The sequence below is a fragment of the Ranitomeya imitator genome, chromosome 6 (genome assembly GCF_032444005.1).
Source record: "Ranitomeya imitator isolate aRanImi1 chromosome 6, aRanImi1.pri, whole genome shotgun sequence".
NCBI classification, from domain to species: Eukaryota; Metazoa; Chordata; class Amphibia; order Anura; family Dendrobatidae; genus Ranitomeya; species Ranitomeya imitator.
In genome coordinates, this window is record NC_091287.1 from 45,497,055 (window position 1) to 45,510,765 (window position 13,711).

At 40.1% G+C, this 13,711-nt stretch overlaps 1 protein-coding gene across 2 annotated transcripts in view; it reads left to right on the top strand.

Moving 5' to 3' along the window:
* Window positions 1–13,711, top strand: part of GPR158 (G protein-coupled receptor 158) — a 332,397-nt gene that overhangs the window by 169,020 nt on the left and 149,666 nt on the right. The window lies entirely within an intron of this gene.

Sequence of the window (13,711 nt, forward strand, 5' to 3'; positions counted from 1 at the left end):
ATTATTTATTAAGAGTGCAGGTGCCAACTGATGAATGCTCCTCTTAGCAGAGGCAGTGATTGCCGTTCTGTCATGCACATGACAGCACAAGAGCCACCCGGTGTTTGGTGAAGTCCATGTTCAGGGTATGTTCCTGAACACTAGGTGTTCGGTATGGACCCCAAACTTTACAATTCGAGTTTGCCCATCTCTACTGGTGGCAATACTGGTTGTCACCTAAGTTTTCCCCCGCAAACCCCCCCCCAAAAAATACTAAAATATAACGGAATGGAGTTTTAATCCTAATGCTGCTTGTACCTAGAGATGAGCTTAAAAAATGTGCAATTTAGATGTCGATTAGTTAATAAAATTTTCCCCAATTAAATCTTATTAAATGTCACTTCCAACTCCATTTTCTCCCCAGTTTGAAATGGCTGCTGAAATAAAAAAAATAGATTGCATTAAACTGCACTGTGAGTGTAGTCAACGTATTATTTAGTACACCCTAAGGGGAATGTGTCATCTAAAAATGACCTATTGTTTGAATCAGGTTTTTATGTTAAATGTATTTTTTTAATTAATAATGTACTTTTTAATTTTCCATATCACTTTCTACATAAAAAAATCAGAAATCTTGCAACGTTTCCAGTGCCCACTAAGTCTAATACTAACGTCTTATTTCCAGTTCTTTTCAGCAGCTCTAATCTAAGCATTTTCTGAGCAAAGGCCATTGTGAAGGGAGAAGGAAGAGATGGTCTGTGACATTGTCTGGTGTGAATGGTGAATTCTGTGTTATTTGCAGTATATACCGTAGATATGTCTGTGATGATTGTCATGATTCCACTCCTCAATGTGTCTGGCATGCAGTTACTGAAATGTCAGCTATCCAACCTGATGAAGGGGCATGCTGAACCTGTCAGGACTTTGATTGACAGCTCAATCATCCAATCTGGTACAGGGGAATGCTGAAGTTGTCAGTACTTTGATTGACAGCTGAGTCATCCGATCTGGTGCAGGGGCGTGCTGAGCTGTAAGTGTTTTAATTGACGACTCAGCAGGCCAATCTCAGACTGGGAGGTTCTGGGCTGTCTTCAAGTGTTCTTTGTCCCAGGTGATTGTTCAGCTACTTAGACTGGCTGTCAGTCTCAGATCTCAGCCAGATTGTTGTGAATTCTGTTTTCGAACTCCCTCCTGTGGTCATGAATGGTACTTCGGCGAGTTCTGTCCATGGACTCCCTCTGGTGGCTGTGAGTGGAGCTGCTGCTTCTGAGGTTCCTTCCACAGGTGACGTAGTTTATTCTTTGGCTGGCTGTTCTATTTAACTCCACTCAGATCGTTACTCCATGCCAGCTGTCAATGTTCTTGTACTGGTTCAGTTCGCTCTTGGATCTTTCTGGTGACCTGTCTACTCCAGCAGAAGCTAAGTCCCTGCTAGTTATTATTTGTTCATTGTTTCCTTGTCCAGTTGACTATCATGATTTTGCCTTGCTAGCTGGAAGCTCTGGGATGCAGAGTGGCACCTCCGCACCGTGAGTCGGTGCGGAGGTCTTTTTGCACACTCTGCATGGTCTTTTGTAGTTTTTTGTGCTGACCGCAAAGATACCTTTCCTATCCTCAGTCTGTTTAGTAAGTCTGGCCTCCCTTTGCTGAAACCTGTTTCATTTCTGTGTTTGTGACTTTCATCTTAACTCACAGTCAATATATGTGGGGGGCTGCCTTTTCCTTTGGGGAATTTCTCTGAGGCAAGGTAGGCTTTATTTTCTATCTTTAGGGCTAGTTAGCTCTTAGGCTGTGAAGAGGCGTCTAGGTCATGTTAGGTACGCTCCACGGCTATTTCTAGTTGTGTGATAGGATTAGGGGTTGCGGTCGGCAGAGCTCCCACTTCCCAGAGCTTGTCCTGTGTGAGTTTAACCATCAGGTCGTTCCGGGTGCTCCTTACCACCAGGTCCATAACACAGATGTACATTCAACACTGTGTGGTTTGTCTCTCTGTGCCTTGTGTTCTTTTTCTTGTGAATCTTTTTTGCTGCCTGACGTTGGAGCTCGTTCTGGCTGTCCGTTTTGTCTGCTCCTTTTGTTCTTATGTACTATCCTCCTGGTATTTTGACCTTGGGCCGTTACCTGACTATGACTTTGTCTCTTTCCTCTGTTTATGATGTACTCTCTTGGCTATTGACCTCAGACTCCTTGACTATCCTAACACTAAGCTTGTCTGTAAGAAATAACTCAGCATCATAATGATAATGAGGATTCTGAAAAGTTTTCTGTGTTGAACAGTATGTATAAGTCTAGTATTAGACCTAATATACAGTGTGAAAAATTCAGTTTTTTTTAAAATACAGATAGCTATGTGGAAAATTAAAAGTAACATTACAAATTTTTTTAAGAATACATTAATACATTTAGCATAAAAATGGGATTTAAACAATTGGTAATTTTCTGATGACATGTTCCCTTTCAAAGAAATATCAATGGACTAAATACTAACCTTGCAGATTTTGCATTAATAATTGAAAATCTAACTTGTGGTACTTCTTAGATCATTTAATAAAAATGGCATATTTCTCAAGGAAAGTAGCTTTAATATCTTTTCCCTTCATGCTTCATTCAACTCCATGTACAGTAGCTGTATAATACTGAAAGCAGAGAAAATAGTTATTAATGAAATGACCTCTATGAAAGTCATACGGCAGGAATCCACTCAGCTGGCCACCGCAGAAACACACCTAAATCTCAGTGACAAGACCAATTGACCTTGAGGTCAGGAAAACTAAAGTCGAGATCTGCCAGTTTACAATGATATTCACTGCATGATCTTCAACATTTATATCACATCACCAAAATGTATTGATTTATATATTTATTTTTAAAGGGAATTAATATTTATTATTATTATTATTATTTATTGTTATAGCGCCATTTATTCCATGGCGCTTTACATGTGAGGAGGGGTATACATAATAAAAACAAGTACAATAATCTTAAACAATACAAGTCATAACTGGTACAGAAGGAGAGAGATGCATTTTTTTCCCATGTCCATAAGTATATATGAAAGGAAAGGATGCAGTGGCATTCTTTAAAAAAATAGTTATGTTGGAAATCAATCTAAGTGGTCATTTTAATAAGATAATAATTTTTCATGTGCCCTAATCGGGCATATATAAATGTTAAGAGAAGAGGATGCAACACTACCTTTCTCCTGTAGTGGCCACTGCAGAGCAAATATGTGACATCAGTCGATCACTGCTGACTTTAGTAACCTGGAGTGTCGTAGCATGATGCTCTTCGGTCTACGAGTAAAAAATACTTTGTACTGAGGCAAATCTATATATGTTGAAAGTCTACCCTAACTTATTTGGAAACCAAATCCCTATCTCTCAGATACTATTTTCACAAATACAGATTAAAAAAGAGTCAATTTTTATATTTAATTTCCCAGAGGAGCATTGCATGGCCTATAAGTCTCTTTACACCGGCATGTCACTCTCCACAAAGACTTCCAGGATTACCACTGTAAAACATCCAATCAGTATAACAAGTAGAACCAAGAACACAAATTGCAGAGATATTTAATTCTACTGTATAAGGCTATTGATGCAGCACCTTTCTGTACCATTGTGTTGGCACCTTGACGAATGAGCAAACGAATGAACAAATGTTACCCATGACAAGGAAATACGTAACACTTAATAATCATTGTTGATTACATGAAGAATGACTTACCTTTCTTAGGGTGCCATAATTGTCTCAAGATGGTCTACTTTCCATGGGTCACCCATCCATGGTTCATCCCTACAGAATTATGCCATTTGATAATCCCACCAGGCAGATTGGAAATCGTAAGTGTATGGATTTATTATTCTTCTATGATTAATGGTTCATAGTCTTCACAGCAGCATATTTTTCAGCCCTAATTCCAATTTAATCCTTCTAATTGTTGGCTTAATTTAGTCTAGCTGCCTCTTTGTTCCAACGTCTGGCTTGTCTAGATGATGACTTTGGATGAATCCCAGATCTTATAATGTTAAAATCAACACTGTCCCAACTCTTCTCCCGCCTTCATATGATTGAGTTTATTCGGAGATACTAATCGGAGAGAAATCTGGGGACTACAGTCAGGAGATTTTTTTTTTTTTAGCAAAGTCCATGGCTCTGTTTAATTGGCTGAACAGTTTCAGCAATCTTTTGTCTTCTTAGTGCGAAGAGTAGGTTAAGAAAATACATAAAAGTACGTTTGGAAAACTCTGCATCCTGCAAGATATAAAGCACAAGTTTGCTTTACAGGGAGACCAGTGCCCAAATGTATATAACATTTTCCGTCATAGTACCATCTTAGGCCTCCTTCACATTTCTGTGTTGCACATACGTGTTGTATCCGTTTTTCTTCACGGATGACACACATACCCATTGTAACCTATGCAGCTGTGGACATGTTTGTGATTTTACGCGGACTGTGTGTATGGGTGAACCACACGGAGATAAGTCCATTTTCTACTTCAGCATGGATGACAAGGGTCAATACAAGTCTTTAATGTTCCCGTCTCCATCATTGGCGATGGATAGCACTGGCTTCTCTGGAATGAGCATCACCAAGTAGAGAAAGCTCAGGCAATTCACCAGTGAGGGAGCCAAGGACATGCGAAACCAGAGGGTAAAACATTATACACAGCCTTAAGGCCAAATCAAGGAAGGACCTAGCACCCTAATTAACATATTTGATTAAATATGACGAAATATTAATTATAATAATAATTAACGTAATAATAAATTATGATAATCATAATAACAATTAAGATATTTAATTAAATATGATTAAATAATAGCAATAATAATTATTAATAATGATAATCAGAATAAGTAACGTATTTGATTAATTATTTGGAACACAATGGCCCGGATTACTCATTTGTGAGATTTTTCAAGCTTCTTTTATTTTTTGACATAATGTCTTTGCTGATGTTTCATGCATTAAATTCATCAAAACAGTGAACGCGGTTCATGAATTTAGTGCAAATTAAAAAAAAAAAGGACTTCTTTCCTGTAATTAGCAATTTTTGCGTATCTTTTTCAAAATGTCGCAAAAGATCCAACTTTCCAAAAACACGCATAAAACTACACCAGGGAGGGACTAGAGTAGTGCTGCAACAAATTTTGGCAACTTTTTAAAAAGTTGCAACCTATGAATCAGGAGAAAATATCTGGAGTCACTAATCTCAGTCCAAAAGAGGGGATTTAAAAAAAAACACAGACGAGGACGTCTAAAAAGCATAAAAAAAAATAGTGCTAATAAAATAATGAAATTGGGTGCAAACACTAGAGCTCAAGTCCACTTCCACTCCGAAGAGACAATTTGTATATTTAATTCCCCAGAGAAGCATGCATTGCCTATAAGTCTCCTTACACAGGCATGTCACCGCCATAAGGAGAAATGTTACCCCTTAGAACCCAATCAAGGCACAGATTTTCATGTCTGATTCTGATTCCATCTGTTCAGTTGTGTCTAACCGGTGGATACTCTTTCTGCCGTTTCTTGCCATGTTTTTCCATGTTTACTACATCCTAAGGCCGGCGTCACACACAGCGTAAAACAATACGGTCCGTATATTACGGCCGTAATACGCTGAAAAGTCCCGAAAAAAGTGGTCCGTAGCTCCTCCGTAGGCAGGGTGTGTCAGCGTTTTTTGCGCATGGCATCCTCCGTATGTAATCCGTATGGCATCCGTACTGCGTGGTTTTCTCGCAGGCTAGCAAAACCAACATACCGCTATAGAAGTGATCCATGTGTCCCAAAAAGAAAAGAAAATATATATATACTGTCTATATATATATATATATATATATATTTATATATATATATATATATATATATATATATATGTGTCAGTAGACACATATATTAGAGAGAAAAGCCGGTAATTCAGTGCGGTGTACAGTAAAATCACACTGACAGCTTACAGTAGAATAGGTAGAATAAATGTGTACACATAGAATAGGTATATATATATATATATATGTCAGTGAGACACATATATGTATATATATTAATATTTATTCCAGCGCTAGACAGCTTGAAAGCCGGTAATTCAATTACCGGCTTTTTCCTTCTCCTTCCTAAAACCCGACATGATTTGAGACATGGTTTACATACAGTAAACCATGTCTTCTCTCCATTTTTTTTGCAGATTCCACACTACTAATGTCAGTAGTGTGTATCTGCAAAATTTGGCCGTTCTAGCTCTTAAAATAAAGGGTTAAATGGCGGAAAAAATTGGCGTGGGCTCCCGCGCAATTTTCTCCGCCAGAGTAGTAAAGCCAGTGACTGAGGGCAGATATTAATAGCCTGGAGAGGGTCCACGGTTATTGGCCCCCCCTGGCTAAAAATATCTGCCCCCAGCCACCCCAGAAAAGGCACATCTGGAAGATGCGCCTATTCTGGCACTTGGCCACTCTCTTCCCATTCCCGTGTAGCGGTGGGATATGGGGTAATGAAGGGTTAATGCCACCTTGCTATTGTAAGGTGACATTAAGCCTAATTAATAATGGAGAGGCGTCAATTATGACACCTATCCATTATTAATCCAATTGTAGTGAAGGGTTAAATAAAACACAAACACATTATTTAAAATTATTTTAATGAAATAAAAACAATGGTTGTTGCAGTATTTTATTCAACGCCCAATCCAGTCACTGAAGACCCTCGTTCTGTGAGTAAAAAAACATAATAAACCAACAATATACTTACCCTCCGCAGATCTGTAACGTCCAACGATGTAAATCCTTCTGAAGGGGTTAAAACATTTTGCAGCAAGGAGCTGTGCTAATGCACGCTGCTCCTCGCTGCAAAACCCCAGGGAATGAGGCTAAAAATAGATCTATGATCTATATTTAGCTTTATTTGCGGTGAGGCGCCCTCTGCTGGCTGTTCATAGATCGTGGGAAATTACCTAGAAAGCTCCCTGGCTGCCCTCAGTCACTGGCTTTACTACTCTGGCGGAGAAAATTGCGCGGGAGCCCACGCCAATTTTTTCCGCCATTTAACCCTTTATTTTAAGAGCTAGAACGGCCAAATTTTGCAGATACACACTACTGACATTAGTAGTGTGGAATCTGCAAAAAAAATGGAGAGAAGACATGGTTTACTGTATGTAAACCATGTCTCATATCATGTCGGGTTTTAGGAAGGAGAAGGAAAAAGCCGGTAATTGAATTACCGGCTTTCAAGCTGTATAGCGCTGGAAAAAATATTAATATATATACATATATGTGTCTCACTGACATATATATATATATATATATACCTATTCTATGTGTACACATTTATTCTACCTATTCTTCTGTAAGCTGTCAGTGTGATTTTACTGTACACCGCACTGAATTACCGGCTTTTCTCTCTAACAGCGCTGCGTATTTCTCGCAAGTCACACTGCTTGTCCGTGTGTAATCCGTATTTTTCACGCTTCCATAGACTTTCATTGGCGTATTTCTTGCGCAGTACGGTGACAAACGCAGCATGCTGCGATTTTGTACGGCCGTAGAAAGCCGTATAATACTGATCAGTAAAATACGGCAAATAGGAGCAGGGGCATAGAGAATAATTGTGCCGTATTTTTTGCGAGTTTTACGGACGTAGATTCTGCGCTCTTACGTCCGTAAAACTCGCATGTGTGACGGCGGCCTAATACATAGGGTTGATTATTGGCGGTCAGTTGTTGGTTCCTTGATTGATTGATATATTCAACAATTGTTTTGTGGATATTTACAGCTTGAGGTCAATAATAGAAATCATTAAGAATTTTTAGTAACCAGGGACTGGTATGTTCTCCAGCGAGCTGTTAATGTGGAAAAAGTGTCGGTTTCAAAAATTAGACGGACATTTGGATTATGGAACTTTTATTTAAGTAACAAAGTGAAAATTATGACCAAGCTTTAACCAAGTTATTTCATGTATTTGGTTATTTTCTAAATGAATGATGATTATTGATATAAAAATTCAATGAAAAATAATACAAAGGAGATGATGCTTGTTGCCGACAAGGATCAGCTGCTCTGCTAAGTCTGTAGGCTTATTATTATAGGATCACTGCTTGTGACGTAGATAAAAGTGACAGCTAAGCTTGCTTTTTCTTCTTCACATAATTAACTGAGACTTTTGCCCTTGTCCAGACACCAGACTAGTTTAATGAGAACCTGTCGGGAGCTTTTGAGAAACCTAATTAAATTGCCAGGTAGGATAGTGATACAGGAAAGAAATACATCTTTGTACCGTAAAAGGTATCAACGACTGAGGATTCTCAATTCTAAATATTTTTCTAGGTAGAATAATGAAGGACAAGTTAAACCAGGGGTGTCAAACTGCATTCCTCGAGGGCTGCAAACAGGTCATGTTTTCAGGATTTCCTTGTACTGCACAGGTGATAATTTAATCACCAACTCATTATTTGTGTAGGTGATTAAATTATCACCTGTGCAGTACAAGGAAATCCTGAAAACATGACCTGTTTGCAGCCCTCGAGGAATGCAGTTTGACATCCCTGGGTTAAACCATACCTTCCTGGCCACAATATTAATAGAATTCTCCATCGCCTGGAAAATCTACTTCATCTGTATGTCAATGAGGTTGTAAGTTCACTGACGGCGGTCTAATTCCTCACTTAGCACCACCCCCATCTGTTCAGTGCCTCTGAAAGTTATTGGTGCCAGGCAGTGAAATTGCAGAGGATTGGTGCACTTGTCTGGAATCAGCCTACCCTCTGTAATGCTAGTCACACTTTCTTGACAAGCCGTGAGGCAGGGAGGTCAAATGATCCAGGGTCAGGTACCAAGAGAGCGTGCAAAAAGCTAAAGGGAGGAGAGGAGGTTAAGGCAAAGTCAGGTCACGGTCCGAGGTCAGAATACAAGGAGAATAGCGGATCACAGCAAAGGGGTTGAGCAAGTGGATAGTCAGAACTAGGTCAAAAGTCAGGCAGCAATAGATCAGGCAAACAGCACGATCGGCAGAGATCTGATCTTAGGCCTCAGCTAAGTAGATAGGAATTAATTAGAAACAGGAATCACCTGCAAGAAGCCCAGCACCCCCAGTCTCCGATTTGATGGCTGAGCTGTTAAAGTACCAACAGCTAGGCACATGGCTGCGCCAGATTGGATGACTGAGCTGTCTTTCAACACACTGACAGCTGAGCACACCCCTGCATCCGATAGGATGACTGAGCTAGCACTCACTGTGCCTATGACACACTTATTGAGGAATCATGACAAGTGCAAGATGATGGTGGTAGACTTTGTGGACAACTGGGAGGAGTAGAATCATTTTGTGCGCAAAGCTGCAGAACATTTTGGCACAAAGTAAATAAATGAATGTGTCAGACCACAAGGGGGAAGGTGGGAAGGTAGGATCCTTAACATCTAGAGGAAAAATGGTTTAATGTTAATTCTTTACTGTAAGAGCAGTGAGACTATGGATTAACCCCTTCACCCCAAAGCCTGTTTTCACCTAAGTGACAGGGCCAATTTTTACAATTCTGACCACTGTCACTTTATGAGGTTATAACTCTGAAACGCTTCAACGGATCCTGGTGATTCTGACATTGTTTTCTCGTGACATATTGTACTTCATGATAGTGGTAAAACTTCTTCGATATGACTTGCATTTATTTGTGAAAAAAACAAAAATTTGTCGGAAATTATGAAAATTTAGCAATTTTCAAACTCTTAGTTTTTATGCCCTTAAATTAGAGAGTTATATCACATAATATAGTTAATAAACAACATTTCCCACATGTCTGCTTTACATCAGCACAATTTTGGAAACATAATTTTTTTTTGTTAGGACGTTATAAGGGTTAAAAGTTGACCAGCGATTTCTCATTTTTGCAACAAAATTTGCAAAACCATTTTTTTACGGACCACCTCACACTTGAAGTGACTTTGAGGGGTCTATATGACAGAAAATGCCCAAAAGTGACACCATTCTAAAAACTGCACCCCTCAAGGTACTCAAAACCACATTCAAAAAGTTTATTAACCCTTCAGGTGCTTCACAGGAATTTTTTGAATGTTTAAAAAAATTGAACATTTAACTTTTTTTTCACAAAATTTTTACTTCAGGTCCAATTTGTTTCATTTTACCAAGGGTAACAGGAGAAATTGGACCACAAAAGTCGTTGTACAATTTGTCCTGAGTACGCCGATACCCCATATGTGGGGGTAAACCACTGTTTGGGCACATGGCAGAGCTCGGAAGGGAAGGAGCGCTATTTGACTTTTCAATGCAAGATTTGCTGGAATTGAGATCGGAGCCCATGTCACGATTGGAGAGCCCCTGATGTGCCTAAACAGTGGAAACCCCCACAGGTGACACCATTTTGGAAAGTAGACCCCCTAAGGAACTAATCTAGATGTGTGGTGAGCACTTTGAACCTCCAAGTGCTTCACAGAAGTTTATAATGTAGAGCCGTAAAAAAAATTTTTTTATTAATTTTCACAAAAAATGATCTTTTTGCCCCAAATTTTTTATTTTCCCAAGGGTAAAAGGATAAATTGTACCCCAAAAGTTGTTGTGCAATTTGTCCTGAGTACGTCGATACTTCATATATGGGGATAAACCACTGTTTGAGCGCATGGCAGAGCTCGGAAGGGAAGGAGTGCCATTTGACTTTTCAATGCAAAATTGGCTGGAATTGAGATCGGACGCCATGTCGCATTTGGAGAGCCCCTGACGTGCCTTAACAGTGGAAACCCCCCACAAGTGACCCCATTTTGGAAAGAAGACCCCCTAATGAACTTATCTAGATGTGTGGTGAGCACTTTTAACCCCCAATTGTTTCACTAAAGTTTAGAATGTAGCATTGTGAAAATTAAAAAATCATTTTTTCTTTCCACAAAATGATGTTTTAGCCCGCAATTTTTTTTTTCCCAAGGGTAACAGGAGAAATTGGACCACAAATGTTATTGTCCAATTTGTCCTGAGTACGATGATACCCCACATGTGGGGGGGAACCACCGTTTGAGTGCATGGCAGAGCTCGGAAGGGAAGGAGCACCGTTTGAAATGCAGACTTAGATGGAATGGACTGCAGGTGTCATGTTGCATTTGCAGAGCCCCTGATGTACCTAAACAGTAGAAACCCACCACAAGTAACCCCATATTGGAAACTAGACCCCCCAAGGAACTTATGTAGATGTGTTGTGAGAGCTTTGAACCAACAAGTGCTTCACTACAGTTTATAACGCAGAGCCGTGAAAATAAAAAATATTTTTTTTTCCACGAAAATGATATTTTATCCCCTATGTTTTTATTTTCCCAAGGGTAACAGGACAAATTGGACCCCAAAAGTTGTTGTCCAACTTGTCCTGAGAACGCTGATACCCCATATGTTGGGGGGAACCACTGTTTGGGTGCACGGCAGAGCTCGAAAGGGAAGGAGCGCCATTTGAAATGCAGACTTAGATGGATTGGTCTGCAGGCGTCATGTTGCATTTGCAGAGCCCCTGATGTACCTAATCAGTAGAAACCCCCCACAAGTGACCCCATATTGGAAACTAGACCCCCAAAGGAACTTATCTAGATGTGTTGTGAGAGCTTCGAACCAACAAGTGTTTCACTACAGTTTATAACGCAGAGCCGTGAAAATAAAAAATATTTTTTTTTTCCACGAAAATGATATTTTATCCCCTATGTTTTTATTTTCCCAAGGGTAACAGGACAAATTGGACCCCAAAAGTTGTTGTCCAACTTGTCCTGAGAACGCTGATACCCCATATGTTGGGGGGAACCACTGTTTGGGCACACAGGAGAACTCGGAAGGGAAGGAGCCCTGTTTTACTTTTTCAAAGCAGAATTGGCTGGAATTGAGATCGGACGCCATGTCGCGTTTGGAGAGCCCCTGATGTGCCTAAACAGTGGAAACCCCCAATTATAACTGAAACCCTAACCCCAACCCTAACCCTAGCCCTAACCCTAGCCCTAACCCTAGCCCTAACCCTAACCCTAGCCCTAACCCTAGCACTAACCCTAGCACTAACCCTAGCACTAATGGGAAAATGGAAATAAATACATTTTTTTACATTTTATTATTTTTCCCTAACTAAGGGGGTGATGAAGGGGGGTTTGATTTACTTTTATAGCGTTTTTTTGGCGGATTTTTATGATTGGCAGCCGTCACACACTAAAAGACGCTTTTTATTGCAAAAAATAGTTTTTGCATCACCACATTTTGAGAGCTATAATTTATCCATATTTTGGCCCACAGAGTCATGTGAGATCTTGTTTTTTGCGGGATGAGTTGACGTTTTTATTGGTAACATTTTCAGGCAGATGACATTTTTTGATCGCTTTTTATTCCGATTTTTGGGAGGCGGAATGAACAAAAACCAGCAATTCCTGAATTTCTTTTAGGGGGGGCGTTTATACCGTTCCACGTGTGGTAAAATGGATAAAGCAGTTTTATTCTTCGGGTCAGTACGATTACAGCGATACCTCATTTATGTAATTTTTTTTATGTTTTGGCGCTTTTACACAATAAAAACTATTTTATATAAAAAAATAATTGTTTTTTGCATCGCATTATTCTGAGAGCTATAACTTTTTTATTTTTCTGCTGATGATGCTGTATGGCGGCTTTTTTTTTGCGGGACAAGATGACGTTTTCAGCGGTACCATGGTTATTTATATTCGTCGTTTTGATCGCGTGTTATTCCACTTTTTGTTCGCCTGTATGATAATAAAGCGTTGTTTTTTGCCTTGTTTTTTTTTTTTTTTTTTTGCGGTGTTCACTGAAGGGGTTAACTAGTGGGATAGTTTTATAGAGCGGGTCGTTACGGACGCGGCGATACCAAATATGTGTACATTTATTGTTTTTTTTTTTTTTTACATAAATAAATGGATTTATTGGGAAATGTTTTTTTTTTTTAATTTGGGGATTTTTTTTTATTTTTTTTTACACATTCTATTTTTTTTTTTTTTTACTTTCTAACATTGTCCCAGGGTGGGACATCTCTGTATTAGATCAGATCGTTGATCTGACACTGTGCATAGCACACTGTCAGATCAACGATCTGACAGGCAGTTTAGCTGGCTTTCCAGCGCCTGCTCTCAGCAGGCGCCGGCTAGCCAGGTCACTTCATGACCCGGAAGGAGTCCGGCGGCCATCTTGGATCCGGGGACTCCTTCCGGGTCACCGGAGCAACGCGATCTCATTGCGTTGCTCCGGTGGGAGAGCGCAGGGAGCCCCCGTCCCTGCGCGATCCCCCTCTATGCCGCTGTCACTACTGACAGCGGCATCAGAGGGGTTAAATGCCCGCGATCGGCGATAGCGCCGATCGTGGGCATTGCTGCGGGGTGTCAGCTGTCATATACAGCTGACACCCGCACCCGATCACCGCGGCGCTCAGCACGAGACCGCGGTGATCGATGCGCCGTACTAGTACTGCTGCTGGCACTAATGCAGTGCCGGCAGCGCAGTACTAGTACGGCGCATGGCGCGAAGGGGTTAATTACTGTAAGAGCAGGAGACTGTGGATTCTTTACTGTAAGAGCAGTGAGGCTATGGATTCATTACTGTAAGAACAGTGAGACTATGGATTCTTTACTGTATGAGTAGTGAGACTATGGATTCCTTAGTGTAAGAGCAGTGTGACTATGGATTAATTACTGTAAGAACAGTGAGACTATTGATTCATTACTGTAAGAACAGTGAGACTATGGATTCTTTACTGTATGAGCAGTGAGACTA